We start from the raw sequence: 21,336 nt of genomic DNA on the forward strand, positions 1-21,336 counted from the left end.
AGGCCTGTTACTGTACTATACGCTTAAAAGTGTATGATATGCCTGCCTGACAAGTGAGCAACCTGTAACAGCGCCACGATGCCCCTGGGCAGATAAATAAATAAAAAAAATATATTTATAAAGACATTTGCCAAACTGATTATTCACATTGTAATGTATGAGTTATAACGTGGGGATGTTAGTTCAACAGTTTAGCCCAATATCATGTCACAACTTCGTGGAGGAACGTTATGTGACTCTGAGGAGAGGGTGTATGTACATTCATGCCAGCAGTTGGTTCCATGGTGTAATGGTTAGCACTCTGGAATCTGAATCCAGCGATCCGAGTTCAAATCTCGGTGGGACCTGTCCTTTTAAAATGTTTCTTCAGTTGGCCAATTATTTAATTGGCGAATATTCACTGCACATGTTTTTCAGTGCAGAATAATCACTGCTATGAAATTCGCTAGCCTTTTAAAAAAAAGGAAATACAGATTGGAAATGAGATAAAGACTTTACAGAGATGGGGGGGGGCGCTTGAGGGCTGATGGGGAGCTATGTGGGGGTGTCCCACACGAATTTTGCATGTGAAATCAGTTGTAAATTCAGTTTTAATATTGGCGGTAAAAAGTTGGTAAAAAATCAGCAAATGACTCTTTTAACACTTCCATAAATTTCAGACCTCATGCTGGCAAAATTAGAGGAAACAAATATTCTGAAGACATGGATTTGTGCCAAATTACAGGCTGACAGTGTTTCGAACAATTCTTGTTTGCAACTCAATTTTAACATCAGTTTCAGCCTAATTTCAAATGGGGTGTACTGGTAAATCGGGGTGTAAAAGCAAGGTGTAATGCTTTTACACCCCGATTTCCCTCTCCGCCCGATTTTCCTGCAATGACAAGGAGGAGGTGCACAGCGGGGGTAAGATCTCCGCCCCGCATCCTCCGGTGTCTCATTTCACACCTGCCTGCATGGCATTTTCATGAGGACATGAAATGGATTCTGATGTAATTTGCATTGGATTTGTACCTGGACAAAAGGATGTGGATTCCATAGGAATACATTCAGGGGCGTAGCACCAAATATGAGGGCTCCCTGCGATCCATGCTGAGACCCCCGCCCCTAAACTCGACAACAAATCATGGGTCGACCCACACTCCGGGCGGCTTGGCTTGCACGCTGTGCAGTTCACACGATGATCATGCTGCTGAAGGGGAACGCTGCACACTGCACTAGGAGAAAGATATACAGATGTTTTTCAATGCAATATACAGCACATTTTCTGAGAAAAATTGTCTAAAAAGCCAGATCGTTTGGAATTGTTTTGTAAGGCAACACCAATCCAAAATTCCAATACATTCAAGTCACCAATTGTGCACAGAAACAATAATGCTTTAATTAATTTAATATTTTGCTATTAAAAATGCAATGCTGGTTGATCTGGTGCAGGCAATGCTGGGTGCCTGGTCGGCCATCCTTTCTAGGACGGCTGTGTGCAGACCATACTACCAGTGGTTGCCGCTGTGGCGATTCCCGGACCTCTCCCCTCCATGGGACGCTTCCCTGTGGGTGCATTGGTCCAGACTGAGGTATCAGGTCCTTGGGGATCTGTTTCCGGAGGGACAGCTGCTGTCATCCCAAACCTGGCAGGAGGAGCATAGGGGCAGGCCCACAGAATTGCTGCAGTTTTACAGGCTGAGAGCAGCTGTGCAAAATACGTGGGGCTGCTGCCCGGTTGAGCCCCTGGAGAATGCTCTGCTTGTCTACATATCTAATTCCTATGGCTGCCGCAAGCTACTGGCCGCATTGCACAAGGGAATATTGGATGGGACCCTAAAGGCAGAAGATAAGGCCGGAGGGAAGTGGGTGGCGGAGTTAGCTCTGCAGATAACAGATTAACTTTGGGGGTCAATGTGCATGCCCACAAAAGCAGTGTCAATGAATATGAGACTGAAGCTCTTTGTGAGAAACCTGAAGGTGTCTCAACCGCTAGTATCTGGAGATCTGTCATCCAGGTGGCCAGAACACAGCCATCAATACTGGATCCAGTTCCTGGGGGTGGACCAGTGGAGGAGGATCAACTGGATGAGGGGTCCTCGGGAAGTGGAAGTGGGACACCAAAGGTTGAGATGCGGTACCCCCTTCCTTGTAAAACCGTCTCCCCATCCTACCCTGTCAGATATTTAGAAGCTCTAATCCCCCCTAAAGCCCATTTCCGACACAAACACTTTCTTACACCATGATAGACAACGGACTAACACCACAGCCGTTCACCTGATATGTCCCAACTCAAGGGTCAGGCAGAGTCGGGCAATTCACAGTAACCAAGCACAGCTGACAGCCCATTACCTTCCCCACAGGTATAAAAGGCGGAGCACAAGAGCACACTACGAGCAAGGCCGAACGCATGAGAAAACAGCTATACCAGTCCGGCAGCTCAAACGGAGGAGAAAGGTGGCAAGACCTGGAGGGACGACAAAGGGGGAACTGCCCTTGGCCTTTTAAACTAAGACCCGCAAAACCTCAGAACAGGAAATCATAAGACCGGGATTCACAGCTGCCGTGTGGAGTAATCGATGTCAACGGTGCACGGGGCCCTCCGGCAATGATAGCACAGGTGGTGAAGCATGCTGGCTACCATGGTACCGTCCTTGACTCCAGAAGCAAGACAAGCCAACGGGTTCAACACAGCCAGTGATCAGAGGACGCTGATAGCAAACGGAACTGTGTTTGAGCCCAAGGTTGCAAGTAGCAACATTATATGAATGCAAGGAACTTGGGAACAAAGAACTTGGGTGTTTTTGAACTTTTGCGAAAGCCCAGATAATGGCCAGCTGCAGAGTGGTCAGGCCCTGGAGGAGTGCTCATTCAAAGGACTCTCGCTGACCCCTTTTGTTTTGTGTTGAAACTGTAAACACCAGACAGCCCTAGGAAAGGGCTGTGTGAGATGTTAGAGTGGTCCTACAAGGTTCATGTCAAATCCCTTGTACAATCGAAACTCTCTGCTTCCTTCCTGCTCAGCCGTCTCTGTAATAACCTGGGTATCACTGATCAGGCTCTAGCCTGGCTGACATCTTTCCTCTATGATCGACCAGGCCAGGTCAAACTGGGGTCCTTCCTATCATCTATCTTTCTCTCTACCTGTGGTGTTCCCCAGGGATATAACCTCTCGCCCTGGCGTTTCAACCAATACCGGGCAACTCTTGCCCACTGCATTGCCATCAAATTTCCAGTGCTACGCTGACGACACTCAACTCATTTTCAGGCTGCCATCGGCCACCTCCTCTCCCTCTCTCATCTCTGATTGCCTAACTGCCATTCAAGATTGGTGTGCCGCCAATGATCTTTGCCTGAATGCCAGCAAGACGGAGATCCTCCTCATCGGCACACTTTCACCATGTTTTCCCCTCTCTCTCTGGCCAGCCACTCTTGGCCCTCCTCCTACTCCCACCTGCGAGGCTGAGAACCTTGGGTTCATCTTTGACTCTACGCTTTCCTTCTCCGCCCACATCTCTGGTCTCTAAAAATTCAAACTTCCTACTGCACCTCCTCAGAGGTACTCTGCCTTTCCTCTCCTTCCCCCAGAAGCTCGCTGTCTCCCAAGCTCTGGTTCTCTCTAGGTTGGACTATTGTAACAGCCTCTTTCTAAATCTACCTGCCTCTACTCTTCGCCCTCTGCAACTAATCCAGAACAGACATGCAAGACTTGTCCTTGGCCTCAAGCCCTGGGATTGTATCTTTCCAGCTCTGAAATCTCTCAGTTGGCTCCCAGTGGATGTAAGGATTAAATTTGAAACCCTCTGCATTGTCCACAAGGCTTTCTGGGGCCTGGGTCCAAGATACTTTCAGCTATCCCCCTGCAAATACCTCCCCTCTTGAGCTCTTTGCTCCTCTACCTCTAACTCCATCAGGGTCAGTCGTTTTTCAAAGAAACGAGCTGGGGGTAGATCTCTGTCTTCGGCTGGGGCCTCCCTCTGGAACAGCCTCCCTGCCAGTCTGAAACTTGAGGAGAACCATCTCCAGTGCCGGAAGCACCTCAAAACCTTCCTCTTTTCTTCTGCCTTTGCTCCCCCTCTCCCCTGCTGATCTGCTCTCTCTTGGCACTGTGCACCTAGCCACCCTCTGTCCTCCGAGGGCATGTACCTGTTCACCCTGCCACCCTCCCGCACGGCCTCCTAGCCACCCCTTGCACTGGGGACTGTATCTGTACCCATACAGTCGCCCACCGCCCCATTTTCTTCTTTTTATGCACTTATCAGACTTACCCAGTTCTGCTACCGTAAACACAGCACTTGCCACTTGCTGGCTGCACTACCACTGTTTATTGCCTCCATTATCTATTAATTTGTATTCATTATTATTTATCTCTTCTCCTCTGCTCCGCACTTTCTACTCCCCCCTTCCATGCACTTTTCCCCTTTCCCTTTCCCATGCACTTGCGCGTTGTCAATGTCACTGGACCTAGTAAGATCGTTGTTGTGTTCTCCCCTGTTCCCCTCCCTTGCCTTGTCGCAATCTGAAACACTTGTGTACAAGCGCGACACAAATATAATATCATATTGTGATAACTTGGTACCTGAAGAACACCCGGACCAGCAGGTAGGTTAATTGTAGGTTTATTGTCAGTAAGTTGCCAGGATGAAACATCGGCATTTCCGTTCAAGCCAGCATAGCTCTCAACTGTAAACCTTAGAACCAGCTTTCAGAGCATAACATCCCCAACACTCCATACACTCTGACATCACCACATTCCATGCAACAGTGATGTCACCACCTCACCTCAGATACACATTACAACACCTCTCCCTCCTTACATTTCTTGAAAAAGGAGGAATTCCACTAAAACTATCACTGACACAATCCCCTACATACACGTGTGGCCAACACGTAATGCACTAACTAACCCAACTCCACTGACGACAAGAAAAACTGCCACCTGGAGCTCACTATCACCCTCAACACATCCAATTATATGACACTAGGGAAATGTGCTTAGCAACGAAACCAACGGAACATGGGACAAACATAACCTACATGGCACCCAAGAATTCACTCTCTAAATGTGCCTCCAACAAATTGGACAACATAACCATACCCGTGTCATCAAACACATCCCAACTCCAACTCCAGGACACACCCATCTCCAACTCCACTCCTTCCTCTCAAAACACAACAATGAGGAACCCAACGCAGTCTATTAAGGGCTAACTCCGCCCATAAAACAGAACTGGAAATACCCGCGAGAATCAAAAATAATAAACTAAGCGCTGCAACCTGTTTCAAGCAGCCCCTTGAAACCAGGACCTGCCACGCCCCAGCGTTCCCCAAAAGTACACTACCTAACTAGCCAAACCCTCCGTGCACAAAAAACCCTCCTAGTCTGTACCCTAGGGCACTAGGGCACGCACCCCCGGGAAAGATCCCAGCTCACCAAGAGCAACAACAAGCACACTATCCCTACTTGAGTTCACAACAGCACCCATACAGAGCACACCTAACACAACCAAGAACACCTAAGAAATACAGTCCAACAAGACTGCGCAAAACACACGCCTCGAACCACCATGACGAGACCCCATTGCGAGATCCCAACTACACCATACACACACCTAGGTCCCCTAGACTAGCCAACTGTATCACCGCAACACACCATCACACACCTAGGACCTAGGACCCCTAGTCCAGCCAACTGCAAGACCACAGCACACCAACAAACCCTTAGGACGCCTAGTCCAGCCGACTGCAATTCCGCAGCACACCAAAACGCACCTAGGACCCCTAGTCCAGCCAACTGCAACTTTGTAGCACACCAACACACACTTAGGACCCCTAGTCTAGCCCAACTGCACCACCGCAGCACAGCCACACACACACCTAGGACCCCTAGTCCCTGCCTAAACCTGAACCTCACGCACCAACAAGGGACCGCCAACGCCCCTAAAAAAACAACCCAACTAGAGGGAACTAGCATGGGACCCCTAGCATAAACCAGGCTCCCACAACTAGCACATACGGAAATGAGACCCCCGGCATACGTCAGGCTACCATGAACAACCAAAATTGTTAACAACACACCTCTCACCATAGCAGATAATATCTGCGACCTAAGGGGCATACTACACCCCTTCAGAGTCCCGAGCCCTGGCCAAGTATTGAGCCCTTGCCAAGTATTACACCCCGCTACTCATCACACCACACACACAACTCATGCGCCTTGCACGAGACAGATGAGACGGAGTGAGCATAGTATTACTACAACAATATGATGCATTTGCACTCCTTAATGTCTGAATAAACAACCATAGTGGGATCCTGCTGGACAACGAATTAAAAACAATTAAGTTCAGATCCATTTGTCAGAAAACGTATCACCACACAGGAAACCCGCTAAGTGGGCAACAACCAAACAATGTAATGACCCGCGAGTCCAACACCCACCTGCAAGTCCAGGCCAACCGACCAATACGACGACCCCACCTGTAAAGGAAAAATAATGTTTGCATATTCAAAATCATTTAGTACGCAATACTAGAAGCAGCAACCCACGAGTCCATGTACCCCCACACAATGCACCTGCAAGAAAGGAACGGGTTAAATAGCAAATCACAACCATATTCATTGCACGTATACTCTTTAAGTTAAACTTAAGAGTGAAATAACATATGGGCCACAACAGAAACACTCACACCCATACTGGCCCTTAACATCATAGAGGAACACGACACATTACAGAAGGCCACAACACAAAGACAAAACATCATACACACTGGCCTCACACCTTACTACAAATCCGAGAAAAAACATGTTGTCCTCTTCGTGTGGCCCCTCACAAGGCACGGGGCACCGACACATCCATGTTTCTAAACAGCACTCCCGAAATGCACAACAGCCACTCCGATGAGACAGGCTGTCGACAATGCAGTCTCCAACACACGCTCCGGCACTTCCCGTGCCGAAACTCCACTCTTTAATTCAAAAGAGAATATCCTCCATAACTTGGAGGAACCTTACACCTCATCCGGAATACTTCCGCTGTAACATTCCCTGGGCACGCGCTGTACACGTAGCATGCAAGAATTCTCTTACGCGTTCCAGCTGATCGCGCTGGAATGCACGGTGATGACTCCCCGACGTTATCACTCTGCACACTGGAAGCACAGAGAGAACAACACTGTTGGCTTCACAGCAGGCGCTACGCACTGACTGTCTGTGGCGCCGCGCCACACCGGGACTGGCGCTCTCCATGATGCCAGCCCTTCTCGATAGCTCCACAGGACACCAGTCAACTGCCTCACAGGACACCAGCACACAACAGCGGTCCGCCTCTCCAACGCCGCGTGAAAACGCATGCGGACTGGCGCCCCTCTCCCCAACAACACTGGGCACCAGAACGCGGCAGTGGTACACCTCACCAACGCTCCTCATGTCCAGGTGCCCCGGACAAAACGGAACCACCGTAGCCAGCACCACCCAGCCTGCTGGCAATACTCTCCACACCGCCTCTCCTCACTACACACTCTTCCACCAAGCAAGGCAGGAGGGGCTATTGCACTCCAGGCAGGCATAGCGCTTTCTGCTCCTCACCTGACGCCGCCTGATACCCAACCGGTTGCACACTGTACAGGGCACAAACAGTACCCGATGGCTTGCTGAGGGCCCGTCCTATGGGACACATGACCAAGTGCCCCCCCCCACCAGCACCGCACACCGACTTGTGTGCCAACTCAAAACCTCATATCAGCACCACCCGGCCTGCTGAAGAGTATCTGGAATGAGCCAGCCAAGACTCGACCAAAAGCATTGCACACCGACTTGTGTGCCGACTCAACACTCACATCAGCACCACCCGGCCTGCTGAAGAGTGGCACCCAGATCCTTGACACTGGGGCCAGAGCTGCTGGCTGTAACTAGGGCATGAGGATTGGAGGGCGATGTTCCTGGGCTTCAACAGCTGCCCCCTCCACGACAGCATCCCATCCTCGTCGCCAGTGTAATAACTTGGTACCTGAAGAAAACCGGACCAGCAGGTAAGTTAATTGTAGGTTTATTGTCAGTAAGTTGCCAGGATGAAACATCGGCATGTCCCTTCAAGCCAGCATAACTCTCAACTGTAAACCTTAGAACCAGCTTTCCGAACATAACACCGCCAACACTCCATACACTCTGACATCACCACATTCCATACAACAGTGATGTCACCACCTCACCTCAGATACACATTACAACACATATCATATCATATCTCTGAACTATTGCCAAGAGAAAGCTAGGAAAAGGGAAACCACGCTTTCTGATGAGATGAAGCAAATCATGAACTGTGTTAGAAATTCATGAGTTGTGTTAAAGATGGCTTTTGAAACCCGACAGAGGGATGCTAAAGGAAATTTTAAGAGAAGTAAATCCTGCATCATGATAGTATTGCTATTCAGAGTGAAAGGCCATAGTGAACCCGACAGAGGGAAGCCCACATTGCAAGAAGGATCCGAGCCTGGCAGAGGGAGATGCAAGGGGCAAAAGAATTCACCCAATGTGCAAGATCACCGAAATAACATTTGTTGTTTTTGATCCAGCAGGCCTTCTAAGGCAAGAGACTTTGTCGAAAGAGACTTGGCCCCTGAAGGTTCTGATATCATTTAATGGAATTGGGAGTCTTGTGCTGGAGAGGCCCAGGAGTGTGCTGTGTTCAGGAGCTCTTCCTTGTCCCATGCTTAAAATGTGGGGACGGGCGACCCCATTAATGCCATCCTGACTTACATTTTGTGAAAACTTGTTTTTTTTTCTGGTAAACATTATCCCACACTCTTTTGTAACTGAGTGGTAGGGATTGGCAATCGTTTTCTTTTAGAAAAGGCCTTTTTATTTTGACAAGACGCTAGTAGGGCTGCCTTATTATTGTTTGATGGTTGTAGCTTGAACCCATCTTAGCTTTAGGTTTAGATTCTGCGTTTTTCTCACCCATGCATCCAGTTGAATAAACACCCTTGAACTGTGATCACTTGTGTCTGTCTTTACTGTTGCCACCATGAGTTCCTTGCATATTCCAGTACAAAATCCTACATTTGCTGCACTGCATGCCGTGCAAATTGTGGAAATTATACCCTGCGCATGATGGTAGTTGCCTGAGATGTGGCAAATCTGATGCGGGCTATGTGCATGTTATGGGCCTGCCCAGAATTGGAGAGGTTTTGGCTAGGGATATATTATGTACTGTCTACTATGTTTAGGAGGCATATCGAGAAATTGCCCATGAGCATGTTATTTTGGAGGTGGTAGGGTGCTCCAGGGAATTGGATGCGATCCTGTTTGAATGTGTGAAGCATGGTAGCCAAACGTTGTATTCTACGCAAATGGAAAGACCTACAGCCCCCTACTGTGACGGACTAGTTGAGGGAGTTACCTTGGATTGGTAAGTGGGAAACCAAAAAAGTGATGGTGGAAGGTTTTGAATCAGTCTGAACCACTGGCATTGCTCTGGGCAACCTTCCACACCGCTGTTTTTTAGACCATCTGTGCCATTGCAAAAGGGGTCCAGTCATATGCAAAACAGTCAGGTACTGCCACCTATGGGGGCAGCCCTGCCCGAACGGCGAGGCCAGGTCCCCTGTGCATGGAAACACAAGCAACACCATCACACCTTTTATTTTGCTATTGGTGAGTGTGAAGATACATATATCAGAATGCCGCCAGTTGCGTCGAGACCGAAAGACATATGGTGAGAATTCCAGGTATACCTAGCTAAGGATCCAAAGTGTGATGCATAATACTAGTGCTGATCCACATAGCTGTTGTAGAGACGATTTATACATGTGATCTCTGTTATGACGATGTTGCAGTTTGATGTACCTGCCAAGCTTAAATAAAGTTTACAAAAAATAAAATGCCATGCCAAAATGAAAACATGTCCAACTAGCTGCACAATGTAGACCACTTTGGACACGTAATAATCATATTACAGTAAAACATAGCACGCCACATTAAGACATACCTTGACTGGGTGCACCAAAATGCCAGTCGAAGCAATAACACTTATCATGGTTATTTTATCACAGATGCCCAGAAACATGTACAGTGCCACAGTAAAAAATGGCTAGAAGGGCTGCAACCAAATGCCAGTCTAGCCAGGTAATTACACTTAGCAAAAGTGCTTGATTAGAGAGGCCCAATAAAATAAAAGTCAAGCCACATTAAGAAATGACTAGACTGACTGCACCAAAATGTCAGTCTAGCCACTAATAGCATGCCTGCTTAGCCTGGACATGGATGACCATTACGATTTAGCGCACAACCCCTACAACCCACATGTACCCTCTCCTTCCCCAGACCACAACCCCCAAAATCACCACCTCAGCCCAGAATTACCTCCACGTCCCTCTTCCTCGTCCCAGTACTTACCTATGAGGCACCTTGCCTCTGGGACGAGGAAGAGTGGGACGAGAAGTAATGAAGATTACAGGTAACTAAGCCAGGCATTACCTCCACATCCCTCTACCTCACCCTAGTACTTGTGTATGTGTATGAGGCAAAATGTGCTTAACGGAAATAATTTCTTTATGAAGTCAGAGTGACTTCAAAAAGAAACAATGGACCTCATTACGAGCATGGCGGTAGCCGTGCATGTATGGCAGGCACGGCTACCGCCATGCTCGCTACCGGCACCGCCTCCCGTGATTGGGCAATAACCAGCCCATTACAAGATGAATGGGCTGGTAATTGCCCATTCGCGGGTGGCGGTATTGCCGGGCTCCCGATCCCCATTCTGCCCAATAGGGGGGATAACTTTTCAATTGTTGGTAGAGGTGCTAACTTCACGTGTGGTGGGGAGGAGCAAACTTATTTGTGTGGGGTTATCTAACTGCTTTACGCATTTTAATGAGACTATTCTAGTGCAGCTTCAATGTTACATGCAGTTAACTTTCTCATTTAGGCCTGAAAGCACCCACTTATGGGCTGCTGTGAGAATGACTTGTCTCCTGTTTCCGCTCTACCCTTCCAAACACTCCGCTGGCATGCAAGTACTAAACCCACATCACAATTTCAATTTCAATTCAATCTGTATCCTTTTCTGTCAGGCAACTGCTCTGAAGGCCAGCCTGGTCAAGACAACATAGCCCACAATTTAGTGCTGAAGCCCAGTCAGCTCAATGGTGTTGCACCACTACTTGTGTTTAATGCCTTGATTAATTATTGCTAATCTTCTTTACACCTAGCCCTATTCTTCATCATCCCAGTACTTGTGTATAAGGCAGTACTTGTGTTTGAGGCACTATGCCTCATACACAAGTACTGGGTTAAGGTAGAGGTACATGAAGGTAATGCCTGATTTAGCTACCTGTAATCTTCATTACTCCAAGTCCCACTCTTCCTCCAGTTCCTACCAGTGAGGCAAGGAGCCTCATACGAAAGCACTGGGACAAGGAAGAGGGATGTGGAGGTAAGTCTGGGCCAATGAGCTGATTTTGGCGGTTGGAGTAGGGGATGGAGGAAGAAGGGATGTGTGGGGGTTGGGGTTGTGCAGTAAATCATAATGGTCGTCCATGTCCATGCTAAGCAGGCATGAAATGTGGTATTAGTGGCTAGAGAGGCATTTTGGTGCAGTCAGTCTAGTAATTCCTCAGTTTGGTAAGACTTTTTTACTGGGCATTTCTGATAAAGCAGTCCTGCAAAGTGTAATTACCTGGCTAGACTGGCATTTGGGTTCTGCCAGTCTAGCAATTTTTTTTACTGCAGCACTGTATATTTTTCTGGGCATCTGTGATAAAATGATATGTTATGATATGATAAGTCATATATTGCACCTGTACAGAAGTGTTTTTAGGCACAACAAGACAAGAGAAGGAAAACTGAGGGAGGACAAGACAAATGATCTTACTAAGCCTTGTGTCATTCAGATCGTACAAGTGCGAGAACGAGAAGTGCAAGGGGAAAGGGAGGGGGAAGTGCAAGGGAGAGGGGAGGGGAAAACAGGGCAGAAATGCTCTGAGTAAGTGCTGCCAGGGCACCACGGCTCTGGGTAGTGCAAGGAGAACAAGGGACTGTAGGGTTACAGTTACAGCCCATAACTGCATGGTAGGGCTGGAGGCAGTGGAAGGGTGACTGATCAAGAAAGAGCCTGGACTCACTGAGACAGAGGGTAGCCAAGCAGCCAGTTGGTACAGCGGACTGGTAGGTCAGCAGGGGAGGGAGCGAGAGAGAAAGCAGAGGAGAAGAGGAACTTTTTGAGCTGCTTCCTGAACTTCAGGTGGTCCGGCTCAAGTTTGGGAGGGTCAGGGAGGCCATTTCAGAGGGAGGCGCCTGCAGGGGAGAAGGATCTACCCCCCCCCCCCACTCTCTGCCTGTAGAAGTATCTAACCCTTAGGGCTCGAGAAGGAAGGTATTTTGGAAGATAGTGTTGGATGTAGTGCAGATACCAGCCCCAGAAAGCCTTGTGGACAACGAAAAGGGTCTTCAACTTGATCCTTGCAGCCACCAAGAGCCAGTGGACAGATTTCGTCGATGGAGAGATACAGTCCCTGGGCTTGAGGCCAAGGATAAGTCTCACAGTCCTATTCTGGATTAGTTGCAGAGGGTGGAGACTAGAGGAACGCAGATTGAGAAAGTGGCTGTTGCAGTAGTCCGGCCTAGAGAGAACCAGAATTCTGGAGACAGTGAGCTTCTGGGGGAAAGTGAGAAATGGAAGAGTCCCTTTGAGGAGGTGCAGCTGGTAGTGGGATTTCTTAGCGACGTCCGAGATGTGAGGAGAGAAAGAGAGAGTGGAGTTGAAGATGACACCAGGAATGAGCGAGAGAGAAGAGTAGGCTGAGGTGAGCCTGAAGGAAAGCGGAGTGTCATCCGCATAACACTGTAAGTTAGAAGAGAAGGTAGAGATTAGGTGGGTCAAAGGGGCCAACTAGAGGTTGAAAAACCAGGGTGAGAGGATAGAGCCCTGGAGAACGCCACATGTAGAGAGAGGTGGCGGAGTGAAAGGGACAAAGTTGGACAAGGGAGTGGCGGTCCAAGAGGAAGAAGGTCAGCCACTCCAGAGCCTGATCCATGATGCCCAGGTTATCACAGAGTCAATTGATTAGGATGGCGTGGTTGACCGTGTCGAAAGCAGAGGAAAGTTCCAGGATGAAGAGGACAGAAGGAATGCTGGAATCAAGGTTAGAGATCAGATCTTCACAGGTGTTCAGGAGAGCAGTTTCCGTGCCTCTGGCAGCTCTGGTGCCAGACTGATGGCCATGGAGACAACCAACAGATTCAGTGTGGAGTGTAATCTGGCAGTTGGCCAGCTTTTCCAAGAATTTGGGAAAGGGGAAAGTTCCAGTGGCAAAAGAGTGATTACAGAATTCGGCCAAGGCTGGATCGTGTCAACGTGGTCCTTGATGGTTCTGGAGGAGCAGACGAGCACCTGTTTCGATGACACTTCCATAGATGGGACTTGTCTAGAAACCTTGTTAGGTGTTAGAGAGAAAAATGAGAAAGGAGGAGGAGAGGGAGAGATGGCCAAAGGGGGAGATAGAGGAAGAGGGAGAGGAAGAGGAGATAGTGGACAGGATGTCCTGAGTTTTAGCAGAGAAGCGAGAGGCCAAAGCTGTACAGCGGGCCTGTAGAGGGAACAGGAGAGGTAGCAACCGCAACAGGATTGGCCAGTTCCTTGCATATTTTAAAGAGTTTGGCCATGTTGTTAGAGGCCGCAGAGACGCAGGCTTGAATGTGTGCTCTCTTCTTGATGAGTCTTATTGCTTCGACTGGCATTTTGGTGCAACCAGTCTAGGTATGTCTAAATGTGGCCTGGCATGCTTTACTGTAATGTTGTTACGTGTCTACACTGGTCTACATTGTGCAGCCAGTTGGACATGTTTTCATTGTGGCATGGCATTTTTAATAGCAAAGCATTAATGTTCATGTGCACTGTTGGTGACTTGCATGTTTTGGATTGCTGTTACCCTACACAACAATAGCAAACACTGTGGCTTTTTAGTTAATTTTTCTCTGAAAGTGTCCTATATATTGCATTAAAACACATATTTATATCTTTCTCCAAGTGCAGTGTGTGGCATACCCCTTCATCCAACAACCACACAGAGACATTGAGCCTTTTATCGACGTGTTGACCTGACTCTTAAACACAAATGCTGGACAATCCTTTAACCAAAGATCAACCTCGTCCTCTTGCTACCTATCTATGACCTCCCCAAGTCACTATACCTCAGTACTTTTAACACATAGGTACTGAATCTCAAAAAAAACAAAACGAAAGGAAAACAATTCCCAATTTTATTTCATATAAAATAGAAACCTTCTAAAACCATGTAAAATTGTAAAAATTCCTAAAAAACTTTTACAACAATTATCATAAAATATGTTTGCAAAACCATACAAAACTCAGTGTAGTGCTCAACCCTGTGACATCCTGCCTATACAAAACTAAATAGCGTACAGTGCGTAGAAGGACATCACTCTGCCTAAAGAAAACACAATGGTCAGTAGCTCACGAGTTCAATTTGACTCTTAGATACCTCGTGCCTTTAACTCAGTGTCAACATACCCCTTTAGGTGCTACTGTGGGGTTTAATCTCAACTGAATTTGCAATGTTCTTAAAGTATTGCCACTAGCTCACAATACTTTTTAATTACCCCTTCATCAACACGTTTGTGCGTTCTGCACAAGCGTGGTAATCTAGGGCGGCCCAAAGTGTGGCATGGCTCGTGATTTGTTGCCGACTTGGTGGGGCCCCCTCAGCATGGCTTGCAGGGGGGCCCCCAGAGCTTTTGTTATGCCACTGTCTGTGACCGGATCTAAAGAATTTCAAGCTCAAATACTGACGTCCCCTGCTTGCCAAGCATAAAGTTGGCATCCTTTTGTATGCAGCTGATACAGTACGAATCTTAAAGACCAAGATGGGCATTCTAAGACAGCTGACAGATCTAAGAGACTTGTGCAAGGAAAGAGGAGTTTCCATTAATCATTCTGAAATGGCGGTAATGGTCTGCAGCTCTGTACGCAAAATGAAAACAAACATCACTATTGAAGGGGACCTGCTTCAGCGTGCATGGCTTCATTACTATTTGGGGGTCAGTTTCCAGGACAATGTAAAATGGACCTCCCAATGAGCCAAAAGGGGAAACACGTTCTCAAAAGACGCTATTGCGCAATGGCCACACTAAACTCCCACACTGGCTCTCAGCTGCCCTTGACCACATTGGACATATATTCACCCCAAGCACCATCTGCTGCACTACACGTCACATGGAAACTGGGACCAGAGCACTTCGATGTGTGGCCCTTGGTGAACTTCTTTAGATTTGGTTACGCTTAAACAGATCTAATGACCTAAGACTTTATAATGAGATGTTCAGAGACGCTGTGGCGTCCACAAATGCAAAGCGTGGAAGTTGTACGCGCGCCTTCATCGCCTATCGCATGGAATAGGGATGCCGCGCCCTCTGAAGGAAGGCGCTGCAGTTATGGAAGAGCCAGTCAGGCCAATCAAGGCTAAACCTGACTGCTTGCATCTGGAAACCCTGTTTCTTGGTTCCCTTAATTTGACAAGCTTTCCAGGCTATTTGCCATTCAAAATCAACATGGTCCCTGAACTTCATCTCAATGACATATTCCCAAGCTACAACAGGACATATACGTCACATTAGACTGAATGTCCTGCCTGTAGCACAGCTAACCCACAAATGCTCACTGAATTCCTCATAATCGTTTCTATGCTGCATTCCTGAAGTAGAATCCCCTTAGAAGAAAGAGATGTATGCATTCGGGCATTTTGGAGTGCGAACGGCGGATAGCACATGGGCAACGCTTTAGCTTTGAATGCAAGATCACGCAGAGCAGCAGAGGTTCGAATCCCAGATCCCGCGCATTATAAATTAATAATCGGTATGACGCATGTTCAATGACTGAGGTATACGTTTTATGTAAATTGACTGATCGTAAGGAGGAAACATTGGCAGTTTTTAGCTTTCTGGGAAACCTGGCAAATTCGGTCAAAAACAAAGAAATGTCGATTGCTGATAAACTGTTTGCTTTGGAATGTTCTTGTTTGTAACCTTTTTTGATGAATATTGATGAGGATTTCGAATAAAAGGCCTACGAGACACAACGAAATGCAGATTTCATTGATCTCCTTTTCCTGCTTCGCAGTGTCGCATGACCTAAAGCGCCTTGAGGCCCAACCCAGTGGCAATTGGGCACAGTGCACATGCCACATTACACATTTCTGTTTCTTGGGATTGTTGGTCTGTTGTAAATGTGCATAAATGGGCGCGCGGCATGGCTGCCTGCTGGTGATAGGTATGCTATAGGTGTGCATGAATGTAATGTCTACAAGCAGTCTGGGCTCTGGCCTGAAGCTGGCCAGTCAGTGGGGAGTGCAAACTGGTCCCGCTCTAAACACCTGTGTGCACAAATAGCATCGTCTTTCCATCTGAAATCGCGCAGTAACCAGAAACCGGGTGCTGGAAATCCCGGCAGAGCTTTGGAAAAGACCAGATATGGAAAGTCGCTTTCGGGGAGTCCGTAACTGTCCCAGAAAAGAATGGTTTGTATTTTGCACAGCGAGTTTACATGACCAATCTGTGTACACAACTCCCACTCGCTGTATTTGTTGACTGGATTCCAAGTGTGTCCATGTTTCTGAGATCTAATACAACTGGTGGCATAGCGGTACAATCACACCAACACTCTGTACATATCTAAAGTACACACACATTGTCCTCATCATTTGTGTCATGTCGAACCACATGTATAGAACAATACTTGACCCTTTCATTTCCCGGATGAACTGAATTCGCTCCTGCGCTGTATAATGTGTACTTTGTAGCAGATGATAAGAGAGAGCATTTCCATCAACAATGCCTGCACTGTACTTTTTGGGTAAACATCCATCGGAAATGCATGGATGATGTCATAAAACATCACCAGTGATGTCATTCATGTGCGTGCCTAATGTAGTAGCTGATGTAACATGTGATATTGTTGGGAATACATTAGCGTGCAATGAGTGTGAAGCTCCTTAACAACCACATTTAACAATGCTTGCGACTTGAACATTAAATATGAATGTAAATTCAAGTGCAGTTTTAGGTTTCCCTGTATGTATCTATACATAGCAACATGTATATGTATGTATACTGTAACGGTAACCATAACTATAGTTATATATAAGTTTATAGAACTATAGTTATAGTATAATAACTATAAGTGTAACCTTAGTGTCAGCTCAGTATGCCTGCGCTGTACTGACTTTCCTCCCTAAGGCCTGTTACTGTACTATACGCTTAAAAGTGTAAGATATGCCTGCCTGACAAGCGAGCAACCTGTAACAGCGCCACGATGCCCCTGGGCAGGTAAATAAATAAAATAAATATATTTATAAAGACATTTGCCAAACTGATTATTCACATTGTAATGTATGAGTTATAACGTGGGATGTTAGTTCAACAGTTTAGCCCAATATCATGTCACAACTTCGTGGAGGAACGTTATGTGACTCTGCGGAGAGGGTGTATGTACATTCATGCCAGCAGTTGGTTCCATGGTGTAATGGTTAGCACTCTGGACTCTGAATCCAGCGATCCGAGTTCAAATCTCGGTGGGACCTGTACTTTTAAAATGTTTCTTCAGTTGGCCAATTATTTAATTGGCGAATATTCACTGCACATGTTTTTCAGTGCAGAATAATCACTGCTATGAAATTCGCTAGCCTTTTAAAAAAAAGGAAAAACAGATTGGAAATGAGATAAAGACTTTACAGAGATGGGGGGCGCTTGAGGGCTGATGGGGAGCTATGTGGGGGTGTCCCACACGAATTTTGCATGGGAAATCAGTTGTAAATTCAGTTTTAATATTGGCGGTAAAAAGTTGGTAAAAACTCAGCAAATGACTCTTTTAATACTTCCATATATTTCAGACCTCATGCTGGCAAAATTAGAGGAAACAAATATTCTGAAGACATGGATTTGTGCCAAATTACAGGCTGACAGTGTTTCGAACAATTCTTGTTTGCAACTCAATTTTAACATCAGTTTCAGCCTAATTTCAAATGGGGTGTACTGGTAAATCGGGGTGTAAAAGCAAGGTGTAATGCTTTTACACCCCGATTTCCAACTCCGCCCGATTTTCCTGCAATGACAAGGAGGAGGTGCACAGCGGGGGTAAGATCTCCGCCCCGCATCCTCCGGTGTCTCATTTCACACCTGCCTGCATGGCATTTTCATGAGGACATGAAATGGATTCTGATGTAATTTGCATTGGATTTGTGCCTGGTCAAAAGGATGTGGATTCCATACGAATACATTCAGGGGCGTAGCACCAAATATGAGGGCTCCCTGCGATCCATGCTGAGACCCCCGCCCCTAAACTCGGCAACAAATCAAGGGTTGACCCACACTCCAGGCGGCTTGGCTTGCACGCTGTGCAGTTCACACGATGATCATGCTGTTGTAGGGGAACGCTGCACACTGCACTAGGAGAAAGATATACAGATGTTTTTCAATGCAATATACAGCAAATTTTCTGAGAAAAATGGTCTAAAAAGCCAGACCGTTTGCAATTGTTTTGTAAGGTAACACCATTCCAAAATTCCAATACATGCAAGTCACCAATTGTGCACAGAAACAATAATGCTTTAATTAATTTAATATTTTGCTATTAAAAATGCAATGCTGGTTGATCTGGTGCAGGCAATGCTGGGTGCCTGGTCGGCCATCCTTTCTAGGACGGCTGTGTGCAGACCATACTACCAGTGGTTGCCGCTGTGGCGATTCCCGGACCTCTCCCCTCCATGGGACGCTTCCCTGTGGGTGCATTGGTCCAGACTGAGGTATCAGGTCCTTGGGGATCTGTTTCCGGAGGGACAGCTGCTGTCATCCCAAACCTGGCAGGAGGAGCATAGGGGCAGGCCCACAGAATGGCTGCAGTTTTACAGGCTGAGAGCAGCTGTGAAAAATACGTGGGGCTACTGCCCGGTTGAGCCCCTGGAGAATGCTCTGCTTGTCTACATATCTAATTCCTATGGCTGCCGCAAGCTACTGGCCGCGTTGCACAAGGGAATATTGGATGGGACCCTAAAGGCAGAAGATAAGGCCGGAGGGAAGTGGGTGGCGGAGTTAGCTCTGCAGATAACAGATTAACTTTGGGGGTCAATGTGCATGCCCACAAAAGCAGTGTCAATGAATATGAGACTGAAGCTCTTTGTGAGAAACCTGAAGGTGTCTCACCCGCTAGTATCTGGAGATCTGTCATCCAGGTGGCCAGAACACAGCCATCACTACTGGATCCAGTTCCTGGGGGTGGACCAGTGGAGGAGGATCAACTGGATGAGGGGTCCTCGGGAAGTGGAAGTGGGACACCAAAGGTTGAGATGCGGTACCCCCTTCCTTGTAAAACCGTCTCCCCATCCTACCCTGTCAGATATTTAGAAGCTCTAATCCCCCCTAAAGCCCATTTCCGACACAAACACTTTCTTACGCCATGATAGACAACGGACTAACACCACAGCCGTTCACCTGATATGTCCCAACTCAAGGGTCAGGCAGAGTCAGGCAATTAACAGTAACCAAGCACAGCTGACAGCCCTTTACCTTCCCCACAGGGATAAAAGGCGGAGCACAAGAGCACACTACGAGCAAGGCCGAACTCATGAGAAAACAGCTATACCAGTCCGGCAGCTCAAACGGAGGAGAAAGGTGGCAAGACCTGGAGGGACGACAAAGGGGGAACTGCTCTTGGCCTTTTAAACTAAGACCCGCAAAACCTCAGAACAGGAAATCATAAGACCGGGATTCACAGCTGCCGTGTGGAGTAATCGATGTCAATGGTGCACGGGGCCCTCCGGCAATGATAGCACAGGTGGTGAAGCATGCTGGCTATCATGGTACCGTCCTTGACTCCAGAAGCAAGACAAGCCAACGGGTTCAACACAGCCAGTGAGTCAGAGGAAGCTGATAGCAAACCGAACTGTGTTTGAGCCCAAGGTTGCAAGTGGCAACATTATATGAATGCAAGGAACTTGGGAACAGAGAACTTGGGTGTTTTTGAACTTTTGGGAAAGCCCAGATAATGGCCAGCTGCAGAGTGGTCAGGCGCTGGAGGAGTGCTCATTCAAAGGACTCTCGCTGACCCGTTTTGTTTTGTGTTGAAACTGTAAATACCAGACAGCCCTAGGAAAGCGCTGTGTGAGGTGTTAGAGTGGTCCTACAAGGTTCATGTCAAATCCCTTGTACAATCGAAACTCTCTGCTTCCTTCCTGCTCAGCCATCTCTGTGATAACCTGGGTATCACTGATTAGGCTCTAGCCTGGCTGACATCTTTCCTCTATGATCGACCAGGCCAGGTCAAACTGGGGTCCTTCCTATCATCTATCTTCCTCTCTACCTGTGGTGTTCCCCAGGGATCTAACCTCTCGCCCTGGCGTTTCAACCAATACCGGGCAACTCTTGCCCACTGCATTGCCATCAAATTTCCAGTGCTACGCTGACGACACTCAACTCATTTTCAGGCTGCCATCGGCCACCTCCTCTCCCTCTCTCATCTCTGATTGCCTAACTGCCATTCAAGATTGGTGTGCCGCCAATGATCTTTGCCTGAATGCCAGCAAGATGGAGATCCTCCTCATCGGCACACTTTCACCATGTTTTCCCCTCTCTCTGGCCAGCCACTCTTGGCCCTCCTCCTACCCCCACCTGCGAGGCTGAGAACCTTGGGTTCATCTTTGACTCTACGCTTTCCTTCTCCGACCCACATCTCTGAGGTCTCTAAAAAGTCAAACTTCCTACTGCACCTCCTCAGAGGTACTCTGCCTTTCCTATCCTTCCCCCAGAAGCTCGCTGTCTCCCAAGCTCTGGTTCTCTCTAGGTTGGACTATTGTAACAGCCTCTTTCTAAATCTACCTGCCTCTACTCTTCGCCCTCTGCAACTAATCCAGAACAGGCATGCGAGACTTGTCCTTGGCCTCAAGCCCTGGGATTGTATCTCTCCAGCTCTGAAATCTCTCAGTTGGCTCCCAGTGGATGTAAGGATTACATTTGAAACCCTCTGCATTGTCCACAAGGCTTTCTGGGGCCTGGGTCCAAGATACTTTCAGCTATCCCCCTGCAAATACCTCCCCTCTTGAGCTCTTCGCTCCTCTACCTCTAACTCCATCAGGGTCAGTTGTTTTTCAAAGAAACGAGCTGGGGGTAGATCTCTGTCTTCGGCTGGGGCCTCCCTCTGGAACAGCCTCCCTGCCAGTCTGAAACTTGAGGGGAACCATCTCCAGTTCCGGAAGCACCTCAAAACCTTCCTCTTTTCTTCTGCCTTAGCTCCCCCTCTCCCCTGCTGATCTGCTCTCTCTTGGCACCGTGCACCTAGCCACCCTCTGTCCT

The 21,336-nt window shown here is 47.6% G+C and overlaps 2 non-coding genes across 2 annotated transcripts; both read left to right on the plus strand.

Annotated features, from left to right (window-relative positions):
- The first annotated feature begins 275 nt into the window (after positions 1 to 275).
- TRNAQ-CUG (transfer RNA glutamine (anticodon CUG)) lies at positions 276 to 347 on the plus strand. Its single transcript has one exon. It is a non-coding gene; the product is annotated as a tRNA-Gln (tRNA).
- A 17,154-nt stretch (positions 348 to 17,501) lies between these two features.
- TRNAQ-CUG (transfer RNA glutamine (anticodon CUG)) lies at positions 17,502 to 17,573 on the plus strand. The gene has a single exon. It is a non-coding gene; the product is annotated as a tRNA-Gln (tRNA).
- Positions 17,574 to 21,336: the final 3,763 nt, after the last annotated feature.

The sequence above is a fragment of the Ambystoma mexicanum genome, chromosome 5q (genome assembly GCF_040938575.1).
Source record: "Ambystoma mexicanum isolate Mex_15411 chromosome 5q, UKY_AmexF1_1, whole genome shotgun sequence".
Classification (NCBI taxonomy): Eukaryota; Metazoa; Chordata; class Amphibia; order Caudata; family Ambystomatidae; genus Ambystoma; species Ambystoma mexicanum.